The sequence below is a fragment of the Leucopleurus acutus genome, assembly GCF_964270905.1.
Source record: "Leucopleurus acutus genome assembly, chromosome: 17".
Taxonomy (NCBI): Eukaryota; Metazoa; Chordata; class Mammalia; order Artiodactyla; family Delphinidae; genus Leucopleurus; species Leucopleurus acutus.
Window position 1 is genome coordinate 48,901,084 of NC_139159.1, and position 20,098 is coordinate 48,921,181.

A 20,098-nucleotide genomic window follows, 5' to 3' on the forward strand; every position below is an offset into this window, starting at 1 on the left:
GGGTTAAGCAAATAAGGTCACTATGTTTTCATACATTACGTGTAGTAATGAGGTTTAAATTTAACTCCCCAAATCAAACATAACTTACAATGCAGAGTCTGGACAAATGAGCTCTCTTTCCTAGTCACTGCAGCTGTGGATCTGATCTAAGTCCCAATGCCTCTCCATCAAAGTAGCTTGCTTTTCCTTCTATGCACACTCTCCAAAATATAAAAGTAAAAATGAAGCGCTGTAGGGTAGGTGCAGATGGATGAGATGCGCAAGTAATAACAAACAAGCTCATGGCACCTCCAGATGAACAAGTTCAGGGTAGGGGTGGGGTGGGGCAGGTGAAAACGTTCACAAAAATGCATCATTTCCGGGGTGCAGTAGCACAGAAAAAACACTTTACTTATTTGGGAAACTGCTTAAAATAAACACCACCCACTATAAAAGAGTCGAAGAAAATATCCCATTCTTGCTCCATCTCTCTTCTCCCTTTAAACTTGCAGAGCCTGTGGTTACAAAACCTACTTGGGGGCAGCCTTTACTGTCATATGCCAGGAAGTTCACTGTTGGGAACCAGCATATGCCTTTCAGGAAGGATCAGACTAGATACTGAAGGGCCTACTAGACCATTAATAGCTGGGACTAATTCCTAAGGAAGTCATTAAGAACATATTTTATATGTGTGGAGAGTTTAATTTTTGCAAACTATTATATTTCCATGACTGTTTTGAAGTAAGACGGGCAGGATTATTATGAGGTCATCTTGGAAAGGTGAAAAAGAAAGACACCAAGTTAGGACAATCACTCACATCTCCTGATCCTTAGTCCTATACAAAATCACCTCAGAAATCACTTCCCTCCAACAAGAGTGCGTCAGTTGAGTATTTAACTCTGAACACCCAAGGTGCTACCTGTGGCAGCAACTGAAGTTTGGCATAACTAGATTTCATGCATTCACTCAATGAACAGTCATTCCACAAATAGGCAGTATTTGAGACTCAACTATGTGCCAGAGAGAAGAACAAGACAGGCACGGGCCCTGCCCTTGTACAGTTTACAGCCTCATCTTATGCCCCTACCTGAGTAGTAGGGACCTGGTAATGAGGCCACATCCCACAGAGGGTTCTACACACCCCTGAGAAGTGAGGAAGGGGCTTTAAGGCAGAAGCTCCAGGAGTTAAGAAGGCAAAAGAGCCAGAGGAGTTGGAAATTCTTCCCAAGAAGAAAGGGTTCCATGATCAAATTAGTTTGGGAAACCCATCTTACCATCTTTTCCTCTTGGAAATTTACAAGCAAATTAAAAATACTGAAAAGTTCTCTAACTAAGAAACATGCTAACTTTCATCTACCCAGGAAGTCTGTTTACCATGGGACATCCCATAGAATCATCCTTTTGTGGGTCCTGTTGTGAGAAATGCTAACAAGTCCACAGTCTTAGAGCAGAGTCAGGGGGCTCTGATTTAGAAACCATATTTTCCCAGCAGTACACACGCTTGTCAGAATGGCCTGCGAAGATATTCACATCTGGGACCTTCCAGGCTTAAGCAAGTCTTAAATCAGGCAGAGACCAAGGCCCTGCTGGTTCCCAACAGTGAACTCTAGAAGGCTATTCCTGAGACCACTTCCTTCAGCCTTGGGTACCTCCCTGGGTTTCTGGGTCATGGATTTTCTTGGGACTTGGCCCCATGGCCTCTGACTTGGTAGCTCTCTGTGCTCTTGGAGCCACGTCTTGTGACAACCCCATTTGGCTTCCTGGTACCTGTTCTCATTCTTTAGTCCAAGGCTACAGCCTGACCCTACAGCTCTGAGGCCAAGGGGCTCCCTTGTAAGGTTTTGTCCACTCTTGCTTCTGAGTCAACATGTTAAGTCACCACCTTAAATCTAACCTTATATTTCCTTGTGAGAATTAGCTACCTTGAAGGAGAGGGTTACGGTTCATCCCCATTTTAACTAAGAGAACTTAACAGTGATCCAGTGATGCTGGAAAGGCCAGGGGCCACTGATGATTGCATCACATATTATCTCATTTCGTTGTCCCAACAAATGATGAGGTAATTACAATTTTTACCTCTGTTTTCCAAATTAGGAAACTGATCCTTTGAGAGGTCCGTAATTTGCCCAAGGTCACAGAGCTTAAGGGAGCCAGGATTTGAACCCAGGCAGTCTGACCTCAGAGTACATGCTGCTCCGAGCCAATAAGCCTACCTTGATTCCCCACCTCTTATCAAAGTCTACCTATTCACCTTCCAGAACCACTGCCCAGGAGCATGGCACTCCTATGGGGTTGGGGTCTTGGGACAGCCCAGGGTTCCCAGTGCCACCCCTCCCTCACCAGTCTGGTCAGCACTCCATACCCTGGGTTTGCTTTCTTCTCCCTGTCCCTCTGTCAGAGTGATGTATTTCTATTAAAGTTAACCCTGCGCTAATGTTTCCTTTCTGGTAACAACATGCTTTAACCCAGGCTAAATGTATACTGTAATGGTAGGATGGTGGACACCTATGTGGGGAGACTGTTGAGTCGGGTTTGGAGCTTAGCATCCCACGAGCCCCTGCTCACTTTGCCTGGACCAGCATTCTCAATCCTCCCGGCACAGGAGCACCATACAAGCTTCTCCCTCTCCCTCTCTCTCTCTCTCTCTCTCTCTCTCTCTCTCTCGGTGATTTTATATGAGACTAGAGCTGAATACTCCTTTTTTAAAGATAGAGTTAGCCATGTAAATAGAAACACTGTGTCTAAATTTTGGTCTTTGTACATCCCACTGAAGCTGGAGAAAGATGGCAAGTGTGCATACTCAGAGGAGGGAAGAGGTTTAAGAATCATGGGTCTGACTCTGATCACCACGTGCTCTTGGGCCAGAAACAACTTCTTTGGAGTTTGGTTTTCTTAGCCAGCAATGAGGGGTTAATGCTAACTTGCCTCGAAGGTGGGTGATGAGAAATGACTAACTCAGATGGCCATAAGGTACTACTTAGGCAAAGTTAAAATGCTTCTACGACAAGCAAGGGAATTTGAGTGACTTGCCTCTTAATTATTGTCAAGATAGCCCAATAACTGCAAATAAAGAGCCAGAATGGACTGCAATGAAGCAGGCAGCATGGATCCCCTGATTACCTGCAGATGGCTACTCTCTCCTCCCATTAATATCCTTCCTCTGGAGAGCAATTTGAAAATAAATCAAAAGAAAAGAACATAATATCTTGAAGCTTCTTTGGCACACTCCCACAATGCCAATACTGTCGTGCTGACAAACTGTTTCCTGGAAACAGGTGTGCCTCAACTTAAAGAAGGGGGATCTACAATGAAAGCTATAACCAAGTTGTTCCACTTTAGAAAGCTTTCTTGAAATAGGAACCTCCCTTGTGCATAGTTCATTAACTTATTACCCTTCGGAGAAAAAAATCAATTCAAAATGGAAATGTAACTCCGAAATGACCATGTTATCCAGTGGGGAAGTGTGCTTTAATTTACAAAACCTTTACAGTAACTCACGATATTGGAAGTGAGGTTTATTCCCATGAAGCTATAAAGAGCTCTAAGAGAAAAAAGACATATTTAGACATACAATGTTCAGCCCTTTCCAATCACCAGCTCATTTCATAACTGACGGAGAGCTTGGTCAGTGAGTCAGGGTGGAGGCACTCACCACTGGGGATGTGAGGAGGTCTACCATAGCGCATCAGTTCTGCTAGGCAGGCTCTCCCCTCCTACCACTCCTAAGTGGCCAGCACCAAGGTTGGTCTCCTTTGAATAAGAACCATTTAACACTGACACCCCGCCTCTCACGCCATGTGTCTATTATAAGCTGAGTGCTGTGCTAGGCTTGCTAAGGAAGGTGACGATAATAGGCAAGCCCCCTGCCCCTCTACTCTCATCAATTTATGGCGACCAGATACCCAAATTTGACAGCCTCGATCTTTTAGGAAGTGTCCCTAAATAAGCTTAGGGGTAGGACTGCCAGATAAAATATAGGATGCTTAGTTAAATCTGAATTTCATATAAACAACCAATAATGTTTTAGCATAAGTATGTCCCAAATACTTCATGGGATATACTTACACTGAAGAAAACTACTCCATGTTGGAAAGTTCAGATTTAACTGGGTGTCTTGTATTTTTATTTGCTAAATTTGACAACCTTACTTAAGGGATCTGTAAGGCCTGTTGTGAACTTTGTGAATTAGCCCCACCCTTAGGTTGCTCCTCACAGATAGGGAATTTGGAGTTGTTTTCTAGCTGTGGTAGTCATCACTGGGCTGATGACTTCCTATTTGCATCAGATCTCTGTGACCAGTGGCATACAGCCATCAAAGGAGTTTTCAGTGATACTAGGTGGTCCTGTTGGGTTGAGGGTGCAGATTATGACTTCACAACTTAATAACCCCTGAAAGGAAGAATTGCCTTCAAGGCCTAAAGCAGTGCCCATGTTCTAGAATCACTTGTTAAATGCAAGGGCACAGAACTTGCCTCCTCAAGTCATGTACTGACCAGCCACATGCTTGGCTGAAATTCCTGGTGTCGGGCAGTCTGTCCACAGCAAGAGATCCTTGGAGAGTGAGAGGATGAGTAAGTTCAGGTGGCTCTCAAGGTTTAGCTGGTGTAAGTTAAGAATCACCTAGGAAGTTTTGTAAAGAGGAAGACCCCAAGTCCCAGCCCTCCAGATTCTGTACCAAAGTTTTGAATTCAGACTCAGGAATCTGCATCTCAACCACAGGGCTGTGATTCTAACCCCAGTGGCTGGGGGGACTGTGTTTAGCCCTTGCACCTCTCCCCTCAGGCTCCTGGGAAGATTCCAGCCAAGAGCCCCTGGGGGTCAGTTTGGGCTGGTGTTCCTCTCCACTGACCCAGCAGCTCAGATCCAGCTCTAGAATTTTGAATAATGAGAAGACCTGAGCTGCTCTTCCTGTGTGATCTTCATGCAGTCATCTCTCTCCTGATGTCTCCGGCCCTGAGTACCCAAGGGCTGCCAAAAATTGTGTCCCTTTTTGCCAGTCACTTTACACCGTTAGCGTTCCCAGACCTGTTTTCCTATTAGCATGGCCTGGCGTTTTACTGATGGTTGCCAAGGCAGCTCCTGAGTCAGACAACTGGGAACACCCTGGCTTATACACCTCACATCTAACACCGGACTGCTGAGGGGCCACACAGCTTTACTCTTAAAAACAAACCCAGATCGATGCTGAGAAGTTGGTGTGTGATGGATGTGCCCTTTGAGTCAGGGTCTCTGCCACGGGGAACAGCACATCCGCCAGACAATCCTGTGTTATGGACAAATAAAAGGACCCTGCTGAGATGTCTTTGGTGACATTCTAAATCCTGGAATGAATTATCCCCAAAGACAAGAGATGGATCATGTGTGCAATACATGATGGAACAGAAAATGGCTGAAATGGAAAGAGTAAGTGGCCTGAAATCTAAAACAGCTCCCTTCACTTACCGGGGACAATTTCCAGCAAATGTGCTCCTTAACTCTAGTTTAACTCTAGAAAAGGCAAACCCCATCTCTTCTTGAATGTTTCGTTCATTCTTTCACCCAGCTGACCAATATGTACAGAGCTTCTGCTATGTGGGTAGAACAACACATCTCAAAATTGAAAGCCTCGTGTTAACTAACCAGGAATCAAGAGCCTACTTGCTTCTGACAACTAGTAGTTTTTAATTAAGTAACCAGACATAGGAAGTGAGGCCCTCAGACCTCTGGGGAGGACTTCCAGTGGCGACTGGAATCAGAGGCATTTGAGTGAGGAAGTTCTGCCAGAAAATCACATGAACGGCAGAGATCTGTAACTTCAGCTCTGCACTTCACCAATTTCCAGCAGGCTTCAGGAGCCCAACGATGATGGAAAAGCTCCATTCTAAGCCATCTGGGGTTTCATGTTGTTCCTGTGAAGTGAGGGCTCAACACAATTCATGATACTTAATACAAATGTAAGCAGATCCTATAATATAAACGTGCAAAGAACATTGATATAGGTTTTAAGTAAAGTACCATGAAGGAGCCTTTATTGACACCTATGCAATTGAGGCACCAGCATTTCTGCTAAAACAAAACATTAAACCTACATTCACTGAACTGGCAAAGTTGAAGAACCCTCTAATCAGACTGCCACTCAGAACAAAAGGACACAGCAAAGATTAGAGATTGAACTTGGATGAACGAAAAATCTACAGCCCTCTGGGAACAACCTCCATCATTCCCCCCAAAAAGCCATGCCCCAGTTTGTCTTTGAGCCTTTCCCCATACTGCTCTTTCTGTCTGAAACAACCTTCCAGAGCTTCTCCTGACTAATGAGCAGGTCAGTGGCCTCATTTTCAACAAGGAAGGTCAACAAACCTGTTTCCAAGGTCAACATCAAGCTTGTTCATTCCCTTGTTTATGCATTCAGTTGCTTGGTTAATCGATCTGTATTGGGCATTTAATGCATGCCAGCCCCCATGGAGTGCAGCAAGGATGCAGACCTGAAATAAGGCACCTCATTCACCTTCAGGGAGCTTAGAGTTTAGTGGAAGAGACACGTAGGAAATTGAGCTGTGGGGTTGGTATTATAATTGGGGTTTGTATTATGCAGGAGTACTGGGGAAGTTAGCAAGGCTTCCTAGAGGAGGTGGGGCCTGACTGGTGTCCGGCAGGATGAGGCAGTACCTGTTGGAGGCAGATATTATGGGTCTGGTGATGGAATTGGCTCATGTGATCCATCCTCTCACTCTCTGCTCTCTTTGTAAAAATGATCCATGTTGATCATATGGTCAACCAGCATTGGGAGTGCTGCGCAGGGCCATGAAAGAAAGAGAAATGGCCTTGTGGTGAGTAAGACGTGCCACGGCCTCATGCCACTCGGAATGGTAGTACAATCTCACTTTAAGATGGCAGACTAAGCTTCCAAGTTTACCTATCCTACCTCTGTTTTTCAACTATGAAGACAAAATGAAGATCTACAAGGACTTAGCCCTTCTTCTGCCATTTTGAAAAAATAATTAAAAAATATACTCTAGCAAAATTGAAAATGAATCCAAGAAATAGGAAGACCTGGAAACAATGGAATTAATCCAGTTCAGATGGAAAGAAATCCTAGTGGAACAGCTTATATTTACTCCAAATTACAATAGTGGGACAGAATGCTTGGTGAAAAACATCTTCAACAGAGCAAAAGATTATGATGATTAAACTGGATACCTAAGAATCGGGAAGAAAAACAAAACAAAACAAAAAGAATCAAGAAGTAAACCACGACATGCCACATATGTACTAAAGACTCAAGTTTCTCCAGGTCAACCAGAGAAGAAAAAGATAATTAGACACTCTAGAAAGATAAATATACATAAAAGGCAATCATGGTCTAAATATGAAGCAAGCTAAAATTCAGTTTGTATTTAAACAATTAATGGAATATAAAAACCACTGGTAATTGTAAATGTTTTTGCACCCAACATAGGCGCACCTCAATACATAAGGCAAATGCTAACAGCCATAAAAGGGGAAATCGACAGTAACACAATCATAGTAGGGGACTTCAACACCCCACTTTCACCAATGCACAGATCATCCAAAATGAAAATAAATAATGAAACACAAGCTTTAAATGATACATAAACAAGATGGACTTAATTGATATTTATAGGACATACCAACCAAAAAAAACAGAATACACTTTCTTCTCACGTGCACATGGAACATTCTCCAGGATAGATCATAACTTGGGTCACAAATCAAGCCTTGGTAAATTTGAGAAAATTGAAATCATATCAAGTATCTTTTCTGACTACAACGCTGAGACTAGATATCAATCACAGAAAAAAAACTGTAAAAAATACAAACACATGGAGGCTAAACAATTTACTACTAAATAAACAAGAGATCACCAAAGAAAAAGAGGAAAACAAAAAATATCTAAACAAATGACAATGAAAACACAATGACCCAAAACCTATGGGATGCAGCAAAAGCAGTTCTAAGAGGGAAGTTGATAGCAATACAGTCCTACCTCAAGAAACAAGAAAAATCTCAAATAAACAACCTAACCTTACACCTAAAGCAATTAGAGAAAGAAGAACACCACCAACAAAAAAAACCCCCAAAGTTAGCAAAAGGAAAGAAATCATAAAGATCAAATCAGAAGTCAATGAAAAAGAAATGAAGAAAATAAGAGCAAAGATCAATAAAACTAAAAGCTGGTTCTTTTGAGAAGATAAACAAAATTGATAAACCATTAGCCAGACTCATCAGGGAAAAAAGGGAGAAGACTCAAATCAACAGAATTAGAAATGAAAAAGGAGAAGTAACAACTGACACTGTGGAAATACAAAGGATCATGAGAGACTACTGCAAGCAACTATATGCCAATAAAATGGACAACCTGGAAGAAATGGACAAATTCATAGAAAAGCACAGCCTTCTGAGACTGAACCAGGAAGAAATAGAAAATATAAACAGACCAATCACAAGCACTGAAATCGAGACTGTGATTAAAAATTTCCCAACAAAGAAAAACCCAGGACCAGATGGATTCACAGGCAAATTCTATCAAACATTTAGAGAAAAGCTAACACCTATATTTCTCAAACTCTTTCAAAATATAGCAGAGAGAGGAACACTCCCAAACTCATTCTACAAGGCCACCATCACCATGCTACCAAAACCAAAGATGTCACAAAAAAAGAAAATACAGGCCAATATCACTGATGAACATACATGCAAAAATCCTCAACAAAACACTAGCAAACAGAATCCAGCAGCACATTAAAAGAATCATACACCATGATCAAGTGGGGTTTATCCTAGGAATGCAAGGATTCTTCAATATATGCAAATCAATCAATGTGATATACGGTATTAACAAACTGAAGGATAAAAACCATATGATAATCTCAATAGATGCAGAAAAAGCTTTCAACAAAATTCAACACCGATTTATGATAAACACTCTCTAGAACGTAGGCATAGAGGGAACTTACCTCAACAGAATGAAGGCCATATATGACAAACCCACAGCCAACATCATTCCCAATGGTGAAAAACTGAAAGCATTTCCACTAAGATCAGGAACAAGACAAAGTTGCCCACTCCCACCACTCTTATTCAACATAGTTTTGGAAGTTTTAGCCACATCAATCAGAGAAGAAAAGGAAATAAAAGGAATCCAAATCGGAAAAGAAGAAGTAAAGCTGTCACTGTTTGCAGATGACATGATACTATACATAGAGAATCCTAAAGATGCTACCAGAAAACTACTAGAGCTAATCAATGAATTTGGTAAAGTAGCAGGACACAGAATTAACGCACAGAAATCTCTTGCATTCCTATACACTAATGACAAAAAATCTGAAAGAGAAATTAAGGAAACACTCCCATTTACTATTGCAACAAAAAAAATAAAATACCTAGGAAGAAACCTACCTAAGAAGACAGAAGACCTGTATGCAGAAAACTATAAGACACTGATGAGAGAAATTAAAGACGATACAATCAGATGGAGAGATATACCATGCTCTTGGGTTGGAAGAATCAACATTGTGAAAATGACTATACTACCCAAAGCAATCTGCAGAGTCAATGCAATCCCTGTCAAGCTACCAATGGCATTTTTCACAGAATTAGAACCAAAAATTTCACAATTTGTAGGGAAACACAGAAGACCCCAAATAGCCAAAGCAATCTTGAGAAAGAAAAACGGAGCTGGAGGAATCAGGCTCTCAGACTTCAGACTATATTACAAAGCTACAGTAATCAAGACAGTATGGTACTGGCACAACAACAGAAATATAGATCAATGGAACCAGATAAAAAGCCGAGAGATAAACCCACACACACATGGTCACCTTATCTTTGATAAAAGAGGCAAGAATATACAATGGAGAAAAGACAGCGTCTTCAATAAGTGGTGCTGGGAAAACTGGACAGCTACATGTAAAAGATGAAATTAGAACACTTCCTAACACTATATCCAAAAATAAACTCAAAATGGATTAAAGACCTAAATGTAAGGCCAGACACTATAAAACTCTTAGAGGAAAACATAGGTAGAACACTCTATAACATAAATCACAGCAAGATCCTTTTTGACCCACCTCCTAGAGAAATGGAAATAAAAATAAACAAATGGGACCTAATGAAACTTAAAAGCTTTTGCACAGCAAAGGAAACCATAAACAAGACGAAAGGACAACCCTCAGGATGGGAGAAAATATTTGCAAATGAAGCAACTGACAAAGGATTAATCTCCAAAATTTACAAGCAGCTCGTGCAGCTCAATATCAAAAAATCAAACAACCCAATCCAAAAATGGGCAGAAGACCTAAATAGACATTTCTCCAAAGGAGATATACAGATTGCCAGCAAACACATGAAAGTTTGCTCAACATCACTAATCATTAGAGAAATGCAAATGAAAGCTACAATGAGATATCACCTCACACCGGTCAGAATGGCCATCATCAAAAAATCTACAAACAATGAATTCTGGAGAGGGTGTGGAGAAAACGGAACCCTCTTGCACTGTTGGTGGGAATGTAAATTGATACAGCCACTATGAAGAACAGTATGGAGGTTCTTAAAAAAACTAAAAATTGAACCATCCTATGACCCAGCCATCCCACTACTGGGCATATACCCTGAGAAAACCATAATTCAAAAAGAGGCATGTACCACAATGTTCACTGCAGCACTATTTACAATAGCCAGGACATGGAAGCAACCTAAGTGTCCATCAAAAGATGAATGATAAAGAATATGTGGCACATATATACAATGAAATATTACTCAGCCATAAAAAGAAACAAAATTGAGTTATTTGTAGTGAGGTGGATGGACCTACAGTTTGTCATACAGAGTGAAGTAAGTCAGAAAGCGAAAAACAAATACCATATGGTAACACATGTACATGGAATCTAAAAAAAAAAAAAAAGGTTCTAGTGCAGGACAGGAATAAAGACGTAGATGTAGGGAATGGTTGGGCGGACACGGGGAGGGGGAAGGGTAAGCTGGGACGAAGTGAGAGAGTGGCATGGACATATGTACACCACCAAATGTAAAACAGATAGCTAGTGGGAAGCAGCTGCATAGCACAGGGAGATCAGCTCAGTGCTTTATGACCACCTAGAGGGGTGGGGTAGGGATGGTGGGAGGGAAACGCAAGAGGGAGGGGATATGGGGATATACGTACACATATAGCTTATTTACTTTGTTATACAGCAGCTACTAACACACCATTGTAAAGCAATTATACTCCAATAAAGATGTTAACAAATAAATAAAATGTCATTAAAAAAAACCCCACTGGTGTCTGAAGTAATTAAAGTTAAACCTCTATGGTCAAGGGAGAGGGTCAATAAATATAGTGAATTCCTCTAAATTCTCTGTGAGTTCTAGGCCACTGGGTAAAGTAACTGCTTCCCTATTGTATGATTTAGTTTTGCTTTTGAAAGTGGTTTTGACTTTAACATGTAAGGAACTATATTCCTTACATATTAACTTTTTTATCTATGTTTTCCCCAGGAGACCATTCCTAAAGGTTATCTCTGGTTAAAAACTTTTTATTTCCCCCAAGGTATTTTTGATTATCTCTGATCTTTTCTGATCTTTATGAGACTGTAAACTAAGATTTACTAACTGAAAATATAAACCTATACCCATTGAGAAACAATTAGTTTTTAAGAAACATTGATTCCTCAATCTCTTACTGTTCGATTGAATTTCAATTTTTTGTTTTTTTAAGGGAATTCCTTTATTTTTATTTTTTATTTATTTATTTTTGGCTGTGTTGGGTCTTCGTTTCTGTGCAAGGGCTTTCTCTAGTTGCAGCAAGTGGGGGCCACTCTTCATCGCTATGCGCAGGCCTCTCACTATCGCGGCCTCTCGTTGCGGAGCACATGCTCCAGATGCACAGTCTCAGTAGTTGTGGCTCAAGGGCCTAGTTGCTCCGTGGCATGTGGGATCTTCCCAGGCCAGGGCTCGAACCCGTGTCCCCTTCACTGGCAGGCAGATTCTCAACCACTGCGCCACCAGGGAAGCCCTGAATTTCAATTTTTAATTGGCAATTTAATTTAGTTAAAAATCGTTAATTCCTGCTTTAAAGAAACAGTTATCTGAAGTTCAAACGCTTGAGTTCATTTCAGGGTTCTTTTTCTTCTGTTGAAGTGAAGTAAGATGAAATATAAACTGAAATATAATGCTTTTTAATTTTAAAATATTAATAGTGGCTATTTTAGGCAGTAGAATATTAAAAGTCAGGTTTATTTTCTTTATATTCTTCTGTATTTCTGAATGTTCTATCATAAACATATATTGATTCTATACTTAAGTTTCTTAGAAGACTAATATAGGACTATTTGAGAATATTACTGGGACCAGAAAATCTCAGGTTCCATGGCTTTCTCTTTGACAAGCAAGGTGGCAAGCTAAGTGATTATATAAAAATTGTATTGAATATGGTTTAAGTAGGTGGGTTGAACACATGTATGTCTGAAATCTCTATATTGTGGAACTTTGTGTAAACTTTGCTCAGTGTAAACCTAAGAAATTTCCAATTATTTGGGGACTTTTAACAGGGACTTTAATTAATTTATTTATTTATTGCTGCATTGGGTCTTCGTCACTGCGCATGGGCTTTCTCTAGTTGTGGCGAGCAGGGGCTACTCTTCCTTGAGGTGCGCGGGCTTCTCATTGCAAAGCACGGGCTCTAGGTTCGAGGGCTTCAGTAGTTCTGGCACGCAGGCTCAGTAGTTGTGGCTCTCAGGCTCTAGAGTACAGGCTCAGCAGTTGTGGTGCACGGGCTTAGCTGCTCTGTGGCATGTAGGATCTTCCTGGACCAGGGCTCGAACCCATGTCCCCTGCAGTGGCAGGTGGATTCTTAACCACTGCGCCACCAGGGAAGTTCCCAGTTTGTTTTAAATTGATAAATTCTAGGTCCTCCACAGACCCACCTTACATGTTGTACATTTTGCTTTTTCCCAGGCATTTTCTTGATCTCAGATGGGTGAGTGTCTATTTCTGTTACTAGGAATGTACTTATGATGTTTCTTATTCGTGGGCAATCCTTTCACTCCTGTTCATGCCAAATATTCTATATCTTTTGAAGCCCAACTCAAAGCTCACTTCCCCTCTGAAGTCATCTCAATGCCATATACCTTTCTATAGTTAATGTATTCATTAATCACCTACCAGAGATTTAATAAGTGGTTACTATGTGTCCAGTGCTACACTAGGCACTATAAGAAGTTGTACCCAACATGGAAGACAAAGCTCTGGACCTCAGCTGCATATGCTGTCCGGCCTCCCCAACTAGACTGTAACCCTTTCAAAGACTGGCTGGTCCTATGTTACCCTCGTAGTATCCTACTTAGCTGGGACATCTTGGGTGAGGTGGGACATGTGTTGGTCATTGAAAGGTCTAGGTGACTGGACCACATCTTCCTGGTGTTAGTGGTGAGCAAATGAGAGACAACTGGAGGAACCTTACTAGTCCTTGGACACAAAGGAAATCTTTTCATAGGTGCTCAACAACAGGGCCCACTATATGGAATTAATACATGTTGAATGAATACATCAAAAGTGAACAAACTGATTAGCCTTCTAAAGGGAAGGTGGGAAGACCCTCAGGATGGGGTGACGTTTAAGCAAGAAGAAAGTCAGGGGTATTGATTTCTCTGCAGCAGAAGAGACAGAGATGCTTCTTTGAGTCAGGCCCTAAGGACTACATTTCTGAGTATTTCAAATACTAGGTTTGACCAACACATGGAGCCGCAAGCCAGTGGGACAGCTGCCATTTTGGCAGCTTTACTAAAAGAAAAAAAAGACTTTGCTGAATGGGCTAAATCTTACCTGCCCAAGAGAAATTCCCTAGCTTTACTATAAATCATTAGAGCAGAAAAATAGGTTAAGAAGCATTGGAAATGGGCCAAAAGAGAGTGTCAAGGAGACAGCAAGATCTAACAATAGAAAACTAGGCAGCAGATTAGACAGAGTAGGTGTGAGAGAGACAAAAGCAGATACAGAGACTAAACAGTGACCAAGGGAAAATGGCACAAGTACTGCTGTCTACACAGGACTCTCCTGTTGAGAGGGTCCCAGCCAGGAGGAGGCAACGAGGGAGATTTCACTAATGCATAGTCCATCACAGTGTAGCCCAAATCTTCTCCTAGAACCATCTATAGCATTACTATGTAGGGACTCTCTTCCAAATTTATGAACAGGATGTGTACCCAAAGCCCATCTGTAATTTAACTGGTAACTGAAATATATTTTCCTCCAGAAATTATTTTAATTAGGTTAGATACTTATGCCAAATCCCCAAAACCTATTTAATCTACATGTACTTACAGTTTAGTCCTTTACACAGGTATTTTAGTAATTTCTAATTACCCCATACATTCCAGTTACTCTGGTTGCCTATGAAATAATTCTAAAATTTATGGACTTAAAACCACCCCAATTTTTATTTTGCACATGAACCTGCAGTTTAGGGCATGGCTCGGCAGGGGCAGTCCACCTCTGGTTCGCGTGGTGTCAGGAAGGGGAAGGGGGCCCTGGGGCTGGGGCCTGGGATCCTCGGAAGGCTTTGCCCACTCACATTTCTGGCAGTTGATGCTGGTTGTCTGCCTGAGATCTCAGCTGGAGGTGTCGGCTTAAACCTACATATGGCGCCTCTATATGGTCTGGGCTTCCTCATGGTGGCTGGTTTCCAAGGGCAAATGTCATGTGTAAGAGAAACAAAGAATAGCCGAGAGAAAAAAAAAAATTGAATTCTTTTTCAAATCCAGCCTTGGAAGTCATCTAGCGTTGTTCTCACTGTGCTCTATCAGTTGGACCAATCACAAAGCTCATGTGGGTTCAAGGGGAAGGCAACAGACTCCACCTCTTGAGGGAGTGTAGCAATATTCCAGAAGAGCAAGGGGGAGCAGATAGAATTACAAGGCCATTTTTGGAGAGAAATTTACAAATAGCGTCCCACAATAGTGTACAATCTGCCACAACATATAACATTACTTCTAGAAAAAATATTCCAGCTTAAAAGGTAATACAGCATAGTGACTCTAGAGCCGAATTCCCAGAGCTCCGTTATATACTTGTGTGATGCTGGGCAATGTGCTCAAGCTCTCTGTTCCTTAGTTTCCTCATTTATAAAATTGGGATGTTGTGAAGAAAAAACAATAGTTATTTTGAAAAAAGCTTAGAAGGCTATCTAGCTCTCTAAGTGTCAGCTGTTCTCATGACACCAGGGATACACGTCCTCCAACTTTGGCAGTGGTACTTCCTGGCTCCTGGGGGGACAGTGGTGGTGGCAGCACGACAAGGGGTAGAAAATGAATGATAACAGTTCACATTATTGAGTACCTAATACCTGTCAGTTACCATGCCAAGTAAACTGACTTAAAAATCTATAAGGTAGGTACTAATATTATCCAGGTAAGAAAACTGTGACTTTGGTAACTTGCCCAAAGTGACACCTGCAAGTGGTAGAGATGGGATTTGTCCCCAGATCAGTTTAACTAGATGGAAGGAGCCTGAATCCCTGGATTACTGCATGGAGCAGAGCCTGTCTCCCAAATCTGATTTGTGGCTGAGTGAAAAAGGAACAGTACTGTATTGTGCCGTTGGGACTTGGGGTTATTTATTAGAGCAGTGAACCTATCTTGACTGGGTGAGTACAGGGAAGATGGGATTGATATGCTTGAGCACAACTAACTTAAGGATTCCTTTCATAAGATGAAATGGCTCTTGTTGTTTGCATAAGGCAGGGTATATGCATAAAAGAAAATTATTCTCTAGGTCAGTCCCTACCAGTCTCTTGTATCTTCTGAACAGGAGAGGACAAGCAGCCTTTGGAAATAGGGCTGGGTGTACTGATCTGGAATCCTTGACACTGATATGAACAGACTGCTCACGAATTAGGCTGACTGTCCACCAGCTGAGGAATGCCTCTTCTAAGGTTTGACTCTGGTGTAAAATCTAATGGTTCCCAGGTTGTTTGCTTGTCTCTTTTGTTTTGTTTTTTTTCCCTTATAGAGAAGGTTCTCTTTTTGACTACGCTGACCAGCACAGCTGTGAGGGAGAAACCTCGGTTGCTGTTACACTTAGGTCTCTGGGAAGGTCCCCTATACAGTTAGACTGTAAGTTCCATGATGGCAGAGACCTCGTCTGTCTTGTTCACCATAGCATCCCTAGTGTCTAGTCTAATGTCTGGCACACAGTAGGTGCTCAAAACTTATTGAATGCATGAAAGACTGAATGTTTGAATAAAAGCTCAAGCAAACAAAAGTCAGAAGTCTATAAAGTAACTTGGGCTCTTTATGCCAGTGGCATATCCCTCAAAGACCACATGAGGGAGGAGCCCCAAATGCCTCCTACGATACTGTGGACGCAGTAGCCCCTTGATAAAATGCTTGCTGATTGAGTGATGCAACCTAATGCTTCACCTGACCCATGGCAAAACGTGGGAAGGCACAGGATCGGATAACTGTTGTGGGATGCTAGTTTTAAATTTATCTCCAAGGATGTTGTAAATATGGTCGTCACAAAATTGGTCGTGGTTTTAGTTGTATGAATCATACGTAAGTCTGTGGGAGTCAGCAGAGCAGTCAGCCAAAGAATACAACACTCTTCTATCTCATGGATAGGGTTTAAATTCATAAAAGTAAAGCAATTCTAGAATCATCCATAAGAGAATTCATCTTGGCATGAAAGCAGTTTGCAGTCTTTGGTTTTCCTGCACTCATTGGAATTCAGAAATCAGAAAATATGGACAATCCTCCTTTTAGGACAGGCAGCAGCTAGACTATTTTTCAGACTAGAGATTTCTTTCTTGAAAATCAAATATAGAACTTTCATGTGATGTAAGTATACTATGTTTTACATTAATGTAAACTAAGTTTTAAAGGGATGCTATGTCTCTAATTAAAGGCATTTACAGAAAGATGTCCAAAAACTCCCTAAAGTTCACTGCAGAAATAAAAAGAGCAGACTGTTTTTGGTTTGGAGTAGATGCCTCCGTTGGATTTAAATATTTATCATATAATTTTTGTATCAAAGTCTTAATGAGCACTAACTTTTACGGCATCACTTCTGGAAACAATGAAAAATACTGCATTTTGGAATGCTATTTCTAGTTGATTTCCATCACAGGGTACCATTAAAGTGACACTTGATTTCATGAAAAATAATGGCACATTCCTTTCCAACTGCAGTCTGAGATTTTTGACTTTTTCCAAGTTTCTTTATCAAGGTGCCACAGACACTCAAAGCCCCCGAAGAAGGTGTCCTTTTCTAGTCCAAAGAATAAGAAATGTTTGGGAAGATCCTCTTTTGTAATTCCCCTGAGAACACATGAAGAAAAACTGCTAAGCTTCCATTTCAAATGTTAGGGATTTGGATAGAGTTTAAACACCAGCTTGTGCATAATGTCATAGCTCCAATTTTCTTATGCTGGGGTGATGGTGCTGATGTAATAAAAGGATGTAAGGACTAAACGCAGAGCTGGAAAGGCAGCGATACACGACATCAGCCAACTAACTGCAAAGTCACCTAGTTAGCTGCAGAGGAAAATTAGGCAATATCTTCTGCAAGTTAAGAGTGACATGGGAAAGGAGACAATTCTTATATAAGTCACCCTAAACAATAATATTAATATTTCCTGTGTTGTTCTTGAATATCCAATAAGTCAAATAAGATTTTGCGTTCAGATTACTTGGGAAGTGTCTCCATTCCTCATTTCATTTTGAATCAATGTCTCCTGTTCCAGGGACCTCTGACAGGTGAACCAGCAGGCTCTATCCAGAGTAACTGAAATTTACATTACAAGTGATCAATTTACGCATGTATGTGCTTTACATCAAACTGAAAAGTGACATAAATTCTTTAATGCTCATTTCAATTGTTGTGAGCACACAAAGTACCTTCTAGAATATTTCTTCAGCTACGATCTCATATAACATCCTGCATTCTTCATGAAAGTACTACTTGCTTATTTTCTTTGACTGGATAAAGGTCCCTTTGTAAATAGCTATAGTCTTACTTCTGTGGTCCACAGTTTTAACTTGCGTTAACACTGTAAGTTTTTCCTCTTAACCCCTATCTAACTAGGTATGAGCTCAGTCCAAGTACACAAGCCTGCTTATGGATTAAGGAGGAAAACAAAAGAAATTTACAATATGGTAGCAATGTGGATACCACCCCTTTCACACAGAAATTAGAGAATACTGTGAAATTCACACCGTCAGAGAATAAAATCAGATGTGGTAGAGCTGAATGTGGAAATGGAGGTGTGGATTTTGTCCAGTGCAGTTCCAAGACCTTTTAGCATCACAGCTTACATATTATTTAACTCAGGGGTGGAGAGAATTCATGGGATCCAGGAACTTGGATGGGAAAAATATTCTATCTTTAGTTTCACTAACCTCAAAGTAAAATTTAGATTAAAATGTAGAGCATAAACCACCGTACCTGCGGTTTTGTTGCCAAGAGAAATCACAGATATTCTCACATCACATTACAGTCACTGTAGCCATCTCGAAATACCTTTTATGTTCATCACTACTTCAAAATTATGGTAGTTATTATAACTATGGTAGTAATTATAACTGCTGCTAATTTGTTTTATTTAATAGTGAATTACTGACAACACACACAATTTTAAAAATTTGGTTAATGTATTTCAATGAAAATAATTCCCTTTGTCATCCTGCATACTTTATCATGCATTTAAAATCATCATTCTAAGGAGAACCTATAAGCTTCACCAGCCTGCCAAAGAGGTCCATGGCACCCAAAAGATTAAAATCCCTTGAAACTGTACATAAAGCATTTAATAATGCAACATCCAGGTTTCTAGAGTAAATCATTCCTTGCTAGTATCTTTTGAAGTTGAAGCAAACTTGACCTTGAAATCAACACAGTCTCATTGTTGTAAATAGATGATTCTGATAAGAGTCATTTTTTCCCCTTATTTTGCCGTAAGAAAAGACCTGTAGATTCTAAACTATTTCTGCCATCATAGCATAGGTTGTTTTCTTCTAATGATAAACTTTATCATTGTCATTTTGCCGATCAACACTAAAATATTCACTTATTTCGTATTGCTGAAATCCAGTCTGTTTTATTAGGGCACTGAATACAATCATCTTATAACTTTAAAACACAGAGAGAGCATCAAGAAAATCTTCACTACCTGGAAAAACTATAACGAAAATTCCTTATTTTGAGTAAAAGAAGCAAACATCAAAGTATCCCATCAAAGACTGCTTTTAAATGACAGTGCTACTGGTTATGGGTCCTATTCATGCTCACTTGAAACACTGCAAATCAATTAACATATTTCTAGGAGTGTTAGGAATAGGGCCTCTGAGTTATTATAATTATGAGGTAAATTAAACAATGAGATAACGCCTCAGTAGATGTGCCTCGAGTGTAAGCACATTAAGACTTTTTGGAAAATCCTCCATGGAGACTCTGGCCAAAAACAGACATATCAAATGCCAGCAAGTTAAATGAATATTCACTCATTGAAAGCTACTAAGAAATTATTTATGCACTCACAATTATTCACTTATTATTGAAGCTAAATACTGTTCAAAATGTTCATCTCTAAGTAAAATAAAGGTGATCAGAATTCAGAAACTAATAAAGAATATAGAAAAGAATAATAGATTCTTGCTATCTTGATATACAACTCACATACTGTAAAATTGATATGTAACTCACATACTATAAAATGTGTATTCTTCATTTACATAGTTAAACCATTATTTTTCTATTCATCAAAATAGTAGGTATATTACATGTGCTGCTCTAAAATTTGCCTTTTTTTCCAGTTAAATTTGTAAGATTTAGATACCTGCTTATAAATCTAGGCTCGATCAACTTCAGTACCAGAGGTTTTTGTTGAATTACAAGCTACGAAAACCATCCAACTTGTGTGCAATGATGGAAAATTCAAAATTACTAAACTTGGGAAAGAAAGGAACTACAACAATGCAACACCCCCCATTTGTAGTATATATGGTTATAGGAATAGAGATTAAAAGCTTTATTAATCACAGTTATCAAATTACTCATTCAAGATCTAGAGCGATTTTCAGTGGCTATTTATATCTGTCTTTGAATTAAAGTAGATCTACCAATGAT

At 40.3% G+C, this 20,098-nt stretch overlaps 1 protein-coding gene across 3 annotated transcripts in view; it reads right to left on the bottom strand.

Annotated features, from left to right (window-relative positions):
* The window catches only part of NCALD (neurocalcin delta), a 430,664-nt gene that overhangs the window by 60,335 nt on the left and 350,231 nt on the right, over positions 1 to 20,098 (bottom strand). The gene's annotated exons all lie outside the window — the stretch shown is intronic.